This window comes from Scyliorhinus torazame, chromosome 5, assembly GCF_047496885.1.
Source record: "Scyliorhinus torazame isolate Kashiwa2021f chromosome 5, sScyTor2.1, whole genome shotgun sequence".
Taxonomy (NCBI): Eukaryota; Metazoa; Chordata; class Chondrichthyes; order Carcharhiniformes; family Scyliorhinidae; genus Scyliorhinus; species Scyliorhinus torazame.
In genome coordinates, this window is record NC_092711.1 from 11277739 (window position 1) to 11285467 (window position 7729).

Consider the following 7729-nt stretch of genomic DNA (forward strand, 5'->3'; position numbering starts at 1 on the left):
TCTCTCTCTCACTCTCTCTCTCTGTCTATCGCTATCTGTCTCTCACTGTCTCTCTCTATCACTTTATCTCTCTCTCTCTGTTTATCTCTATCTGTCTGTCTCTTTGTCTCTCTCTCACTCTCTCTCTCTGTTTATCTATATCTGTCTCTCTCTGTCTCTCTGTATCACTTTATCTCTCGCTCTGTCTATCATTATCTGTCTCTCTCTGTCTCTCTGTATCACTCTATCTCTCTCTCTCTGTCTATCACTATCTGTCTCTCTCTGTCTCTCTGTATCACTCTATCTCTCTCTCTCTGTTTATCTCTATCTGTCTGTCTCTTTGTCTCTCTCACTCTATCTCTCTCAGTTAACTCTATCTGTCGCTATCTCTTTCTATCTATTCATCTCTATGTATCTCACTGTCCCTACCTCTCTCCCCCAAATTTCTATATTTCTATTTATATCTATCTCTCTACCTCTCTATCTCTCTAGCTATCTTTCTACCTCTCTCTCTATCTCTCTATCTATCTATATCTCTATCTATCTCGCTATCTCTCTATCTCTCTATCTCTCTACCTCTCTACCCCTCTATCTCTCTATCTATCTCTCTATCTATCTATCTCTCTATCTCTATGTCTCTCTATCTATCTATATCTCTATTTATCTCTCTATCTATCTATCTCTCTATCTCTCTATCTATCTATCTCTCTCTATCTCTCTATCTATCTATCTATCTATATCCAAATCTAGCTCTCTATCTATATCTCTATCTATCTCTCTATCTATCTCTCTATCTCTTTATCTCTGTCTATCTCTCTATCTATCTATCTCTCTATCTATATCTCTATCTATCTCTCTATCTATATCTCCATCTATCTCTCTACATCTTTATCACTCTGTCTATCTCTCTATCTATCTCTCTATCTGTCTATCTATCTAACTCTCTGTCTATCTCTCTATCTATATCTCTATCTATATCTCCATCTATATATCTCTCTATCTATATCTCTATCTATCTCTCTCTCTATCAATCTATCTATCTCTCTATCTATCTCTAAATCTATCTCTCTATTTATCTCTCTATCTATCTCTTTACCTATCTCTCTATCTATATCTCTTTCTATATCTCTATCTATATCTCTATCTATATCTCTATCTATCTCTCTATCTATCTCTCTCTCTGTCTCTCTCTCCATCGCTCTGTTTATCTCTACCTTTCTCTATCTACCTCTCTATCTATCTCTCTATCTATCTATATCTCTATCTATCTTGCTATCTCTCTATCTCTCTACCTCTCTACCCCTCTATCTCTCTATCTATCTCTCTATCTCTATGTCTCTCTATCTATCTATATCTCTATTTATCTCTCTATCTATCTCTCTATCTATCTATCTATCTCTCTCTATCTCTCTATCTATCTATCTATCTATATCCAAATCTAGCTCTCAATCTATCTCTCTATTTATCTCTCTATCTATCTCTTTACCTATCTCTCTATCTATATCTCTTTCTATATCTCTATCTATATCTCTATCTATCTCTCTATCTATCTCTCTATCTATATCTCTCTCTGTCTCTCTCTCCATCGCTCTGTTTATCTCTACCTTTCTCTATCTACCTCTCTATCTAGCTCTCTATCTATCTCTCTATCAAGATCTCTCTGTCTCTCTCTCCATCGCTCTGTTTATCTCTACCTTTCTCTATCTCTCTATCTACCTCTCTATCTATTTCTCTGTCTATCTCTCTGTCTATATCTCTCTCTCAGTCTCTCTCTCCATCGCTCTGTTTATCTCTAGCTTTCTCTATCTCTATCTATCTCTCTATCTACCTCTCTATCTATCTATCTCTCTATCTATCTCTCTATCTATCTCTCTATCTATATCTCTCTCTGTCTCTCTCCATCGCTCTGTTTATCTCTACCTTTCTCTATCTTTCTTTCTCTATCTCACTCTCTACATTGCTAGCTCTCTCTATCTTTCCCGATCTATTTCTACTTCTCTATCTTTCTCTACCAGTCTATCTCTCTACCTCTCTATAATGTCTCTCGTCTCTCTCTCCCTCTCTCCCGACTCTATCACATCTTCCAAGATATTAAAGATCCCTATTAGAACTCCCCTCAGAAGCAGAGTCACTCCTCCCCAATCATCTCTCTCTCTCTCTCCCTCTCTCACTCTCTATCTCCCCCTCGCTCTCTCTCTCCCTCTCTCTCTCTCCCTCTCTCTCTCTCCCTCTCTCACGCTCTCTCTCTGTCTCTCTCTGTCTCTCTCCCTCCCTCCCTCCCTCTCTCTCTCTCTCTCTCTCTCTCTCTCCCTCTCTTCCTCTCTCTCTCTCTCCCTCTCTTCCTCTCTCTCTCTCCCTCCCTTTCTGTCTCTCCCTCTCTCTCTTTCTCTCTCTCTCTCTCTCACTCTCACTCTGTCTCTGTTTAGCGCACTGTGCTAAATCGCTGGCTTTGAAAGCAGACCAAGGCAGGCCAGCAGCACGGTTCGATTCCCGTGCCAGCCTCCCCGAACAGGCGCCGGAATGTGGGGACTAGGGGCTTTTCACAGTAACTTCATTGAAGTCTACTTGTGACAATAAGCGATTTTCATTTCATTTCTGTCTCTCTCTCTCTCTCTTTCCCTCTCTTTCTCTCTCTCTCGTCACCCGGCCTCTCTCTCCCACTCTTACCTTCCTCTCCTGCTCCCTTGACCCCCTCACATTCTCTCTTTGCACTTTTCCCTCTCTCTCTCCCTCGCTCTCTCCCGCTCTTCTCTCTGTCATGATATGCGCTCGTGCACATAATGAGATACGGACAGGCAGTGACAGACACCTAGTACAGCCAATCAACACACAGGACAGAACACAACCAATCACCAGACAGAACACTAGAGGGTGGTCTCCCGCTATAAAACACACGAGGCATCAACGCTCCGCCTCGTTCCACTGGCGACAACTGTAGTGACAGTCAGGGTGTATATATCAGTTAGCACCTTCTACACGTGGCTCAGAGCTAGTCTGGTCTAGTTCGTGATAGTAAGCACGCTTAGATCAGTAGATTGTCAAACCCACAGCGTGCTGTGTGCACTGCGTAACAAGTTCAATAAAACGTATTGAACCAACATCGATGTTTGGAGTCTGCTTTCCAGTGCAACTGCATCCAGTTGCAGCCCGCGTTACCCCAGGGTCATTAACACGACACAGCGGTGAGCTGCCCTCTTGAGCTGCTACAGACCATGTGGTGTAGGTACACCCACTGTGCTGTTAGCGAGGGCTTTCCAGGATGTGTTGCCCCAGCGACAGTGAAGGAAACGGCCGATATATTTCCGAGTCCGGACTGTCACGTGAGAGTGCCCTTTAAGAAATGGGCGTTTAAGAAATGTACCTTTAAGAAATGGAGCTGCTCATGTTACTGGAGTGGTGTCAGCGTGTGGGCGGAGCTGAGCTCCACTTCTGCTTTTTAGTTTCAGTTTGAGAAAAGCTTGGGTGTGTCTCAGTGAGCTGCATCTGCGGTTGATCTCTGCCATCCAAAGACTATCATTTGGCGAACGCAGAATTGTAAAAAGGTCTCAGTATTAAATGTAAACCTAATGTACTCCTGTTTGAAGGTTTGTTAAGTCTTTTTGGGTGTAAAAGGACAGCATACAGGTTATTTAATGTTGTATTCATTGTTTTAAAAAAGTTAACTTGAGTTCATAGAATAAACATTGTTTTGTTTTTAAAAAACCCCTGGTCCATTTCTGCTGTCCCACACCTGTAGAGTGGGCCGTGTGCTCCCCATACCACAATCTAGTAAACGTTGCGGGTCAGGTGATCTCCATGATACACCCTCCTGTCGCGCTCTCACTCTATCCGTCCCTCCTATTTCGCAGAAGCACACAGGGGTTGGCACGCTCTCTCGTTTCTAAGCCGGGGGGGGGGGGGCTTGGAGTGGTGGGATTGGGTGGCACCGGGGGGGGGGGGGGGGGGGGAGGGAGTTGGTGAAAGCTTCCTGTGGCCGCAACTCCGAAAAACATGGAGGGATTTATCCTGGTGTCCTTGCCAATAATCATCCCTCCATTGACATTCCCCCGCCTCCCCGCGCCTCTCCCCAACAAGCCACCGCTACCCCCTCTTGATTTGATTCGATTTATTATTGTCACATGAATGCAGTAAAAAGTATTGTTTCTTGTATGCTGTACAAACAATGCAGAGGGAAGGAAGGAGAGACTGCAGAATATAATGTTATGGTTATAGCAAGGTGTTGTTACGGGCCAGGGTTTAGAGAACCCCAAAGTGTATCTTGGAGATCACCTGATCCACAACGTTTACTAGATGGTGGTATGGGGAGCACACGGCCCACTCTACAGGTGTGATACAGCAGGAATGGAAAAGTATTTTATAAAGCAAAACAATGTTTATTCTATGAACTCAAGTTAACCTTTTTAAAACATACAGTGAACACCTTAGCAACCATCAATTCAAATACTGTTGCTAACTTTTGGTTGGTTCAATTGGCTCTGTTTTATAACCTTTGCTCTCGAGTCGCCAGGTATCTTTATGGTACCGCCACGAGGTTCAAGTTCAAGTACTGATCAATAACTCAATACACCAGTTAGTAAGTTTCAAATCAAAACACATTTATTATACACAGTCAATCACTACTCATGCATAAATTCTACGTCTAAGCTACTTCTACAACTAACAAGCCTATACTTAGCTTCGGACTGGCCCACCAGGTCAGGGGAACAAATGGCCTTTCGTTCGGGTTCGGAGTCTGCGGGATTCAAAGCTGGTACGGATTGGTAGCTAGGAGCGCCTATCTCGTAGCGAGCGACTTGAGACTTACTTCAGGGATGTGGCAGCTTGGACAGTTCACTCTCAGGGGTTGCTTCGCGTTGCTGAGTGACCCGGTCAAGGAGAACGATTTGAACTTGGGGCTTAACTTTTATAGTCCCCAGGCGCTTCCCGCCTTTCGGGGCGGACTCTGTACCTGGTTCTAGGTGATTGGACTTTGTCCCAATCACTTGGTTCGATTTCGCCAATACTGGAGCGGTTCCCTGATCGATGGGCGGTCTTGAGGTGTCCGTTAACCTCTTTTGTGTTGGCTCCTGCTGGCGCCGAGGAGTCTGACTTGGCTTTGTTTATCCCAAATGTTTCGATTGTTCCCGGGGATCGCGCATTAGTATGTAGCTGGCTGCTACATTATTATGCTGATGGTCGCTGGTATCGATGTTGTCTGGGCTTTTGCAGAGTTAAATACACAGCAAACCCGCACTTGCTGGTTTCTGCCTGTGTTGGCTGACTTTCCCATCAGCCTTTGCTGTTCTCCATTTTAAATCGGGAGTTGGCCAACTTAGGTGGCTACAATACAAGCCCCAAAGAATACAACACTAAGTAATGCTTAATAACTTCCCAAACAACATCCAGAAGACAGAAGAAGCACCTTTTAACAGAAGCACATCAGGTTTACATTCACGACTGAGAACATTGATAATTCTGAATTCACCAAATGATCAAGAGATAGTCTTTTCATGGCAGAGAGATCAGCAGTACACCTGCTCTGTCTGGCTTCAGCTCCAACACTGAAAACGAAACTAAAACACACCCTGCAGCAAACAGCCTAAAACGAAAGTGAAAAGCTGACAGACAGCCCAGCTCCACCCACTCTCTGACATCACTGCAGTAGTAAACACACATTTCTTAAAGGTACTCTCACTACAGATATTTATAGACACACCTATTTATAAACACACATTTCTTAAAGGTACACTCACATGACAGTGCAGAGAAAAGATTAACTTAATACGAGGTAGGTCCATTCAAAAGTCTGATGGCAGTAGGGAAGAAGCTGTTCTTGAGTCGGTTGGTACGTGACCTCAAAGTTTTGTATCTCTTTCCTGATGGAAGAAGGTGGAAGAGAGTATGTCCGGGGTGCGCGGGGTCCTTAATTATGCTGGCTGCCTTTCTGAGGCAGCGGGGATTATAGACAGAGTCGATGGATGGGAGGCTGGTTTGCGTGATGGACTGGGCAACATTCACGACCTTCTGTAGTTTCTTGCGGTCTTGGGCAGAGCCGGGTCCATACCAGGCTGTGATACAACCAGAAAGAATGCTTTCTATGGCTGTGACACACGTGTCACGTTGAGCATTCCCTGTGGGAGCGAGTTCCATATTCTCCACACTCCCTGGGTGAACAGATTGCTCTCGCAGGCCACATTGGACTGCTCACTCACGAGGACATCACACGGTGCTCCCAGTGTGATACGGAGACTGGAACTGTACACGGTGCTCCCAGTGTGATACGGAGACCGGAACTGTACACAGTGCTCCCAGTGCGATACGGAGACCGGAACTATACACGGTGCTCCCAGTGTGATACGGAGACCGGAACTGTACACGGTGCTCCCAGTGTGATACGGAGTCCGGAACTGTACACGGTGCTCCCAGTGTGATATGGAGACCGGAACTGTACACGGTGCTCCCAGTGTGATATGGAGACCGGAACTGTACACGGTGCTCCCAGTGTGATATGGAGACCGGAACTGTACACGGTGCTCCCAGTGTGATACGGAGTCCGGAACTGTACACGGTGCTCCCAGTGTGATACGGAGACCGGAACTGTACACGGTGCTCCCAGTGTGATACGGAGACCGGAACTGTACACGGTGCTCCCAGTGCAATACGGAGACCGGAACTGTACACGGTGCTCCCAGTGTGATACGGAGACCGGAACTGTACACGGCACTCTCAGTGTGATACAGAGACTGGAACTGTACACGGCGCTCCCAGTGTGATACGGAGACTGGAACTGTACACGGTGCTCCCAGTGTGATACGGAGACCGGAACTGTACACAGTGCTCCCAGTGCGATACGGAGACCGGAACTATACACGGTGCTCCCAGTGCGATACGGAGACCGGAACTGTACACGGTGCTCCCAGTGTGATACGGAGACCGGAATTGTACACGGTGCTCCCAGTGTGATACGGAGTCCGGAACTGTACACGGTGCTCCCAGCGTGATATGGAGACCGGAACAGTACATGGTGCTCCCAGTGTGATACGGAGACCGGAACTGTACACGGTGCTCCCAGTGTGATATGGAGACCGGAACTGTACACGGTGCTCCCAGTGTGATATGGAGACCGGAACTGTACACGGTGCTCCCAGTGTGATACGGAGTCCGGAACTGTACACGGTGCTCCCAGTGTGATACGGAGACCGGAACTGTACACGGTGCTCCCAGTGCGATACGGAGACCGGAACTGTACACGGTGCTCCCAGTGTGATACGGAGACCGGAACTGTACACGGCACTCTCAGTGTGATACAGAGACTGGAACTGTACACGGTGCTCCCAGTGTGATACGGAGACTGGAACTGTACACGGTGCTCCCAGTGTGATACGGAGACCGGAACTGTACACGGTGCTCCCAGTGTGATACGGAGAACGGAACTGTACACGGAGCTCCCGGTGTGATACGGAGACTGGAACTGTACACGGTGCTCCCAGTGTGATACGGAGACCGGAACTGTACACGGTGCTCCCAGTGTGAGAGGGAGACGGGAATTGTACACGGTGCTCCCAGTGTGATACAGAGACCGGAACTGTACACGGTGCTCCCAGTGTGATACGAATGCCGGAACTGTACACGGTGCTCCCAGTGTGATATGGAGACCGGAACTGTACACAGAGCTCCCGGTGTGATACGGAGACTGGAACTGTACACAGTGCTCCCAGTGTGATATGGAGACCGGAACTGTACACAGAGCTCCCGGTGTGATACGGAGACT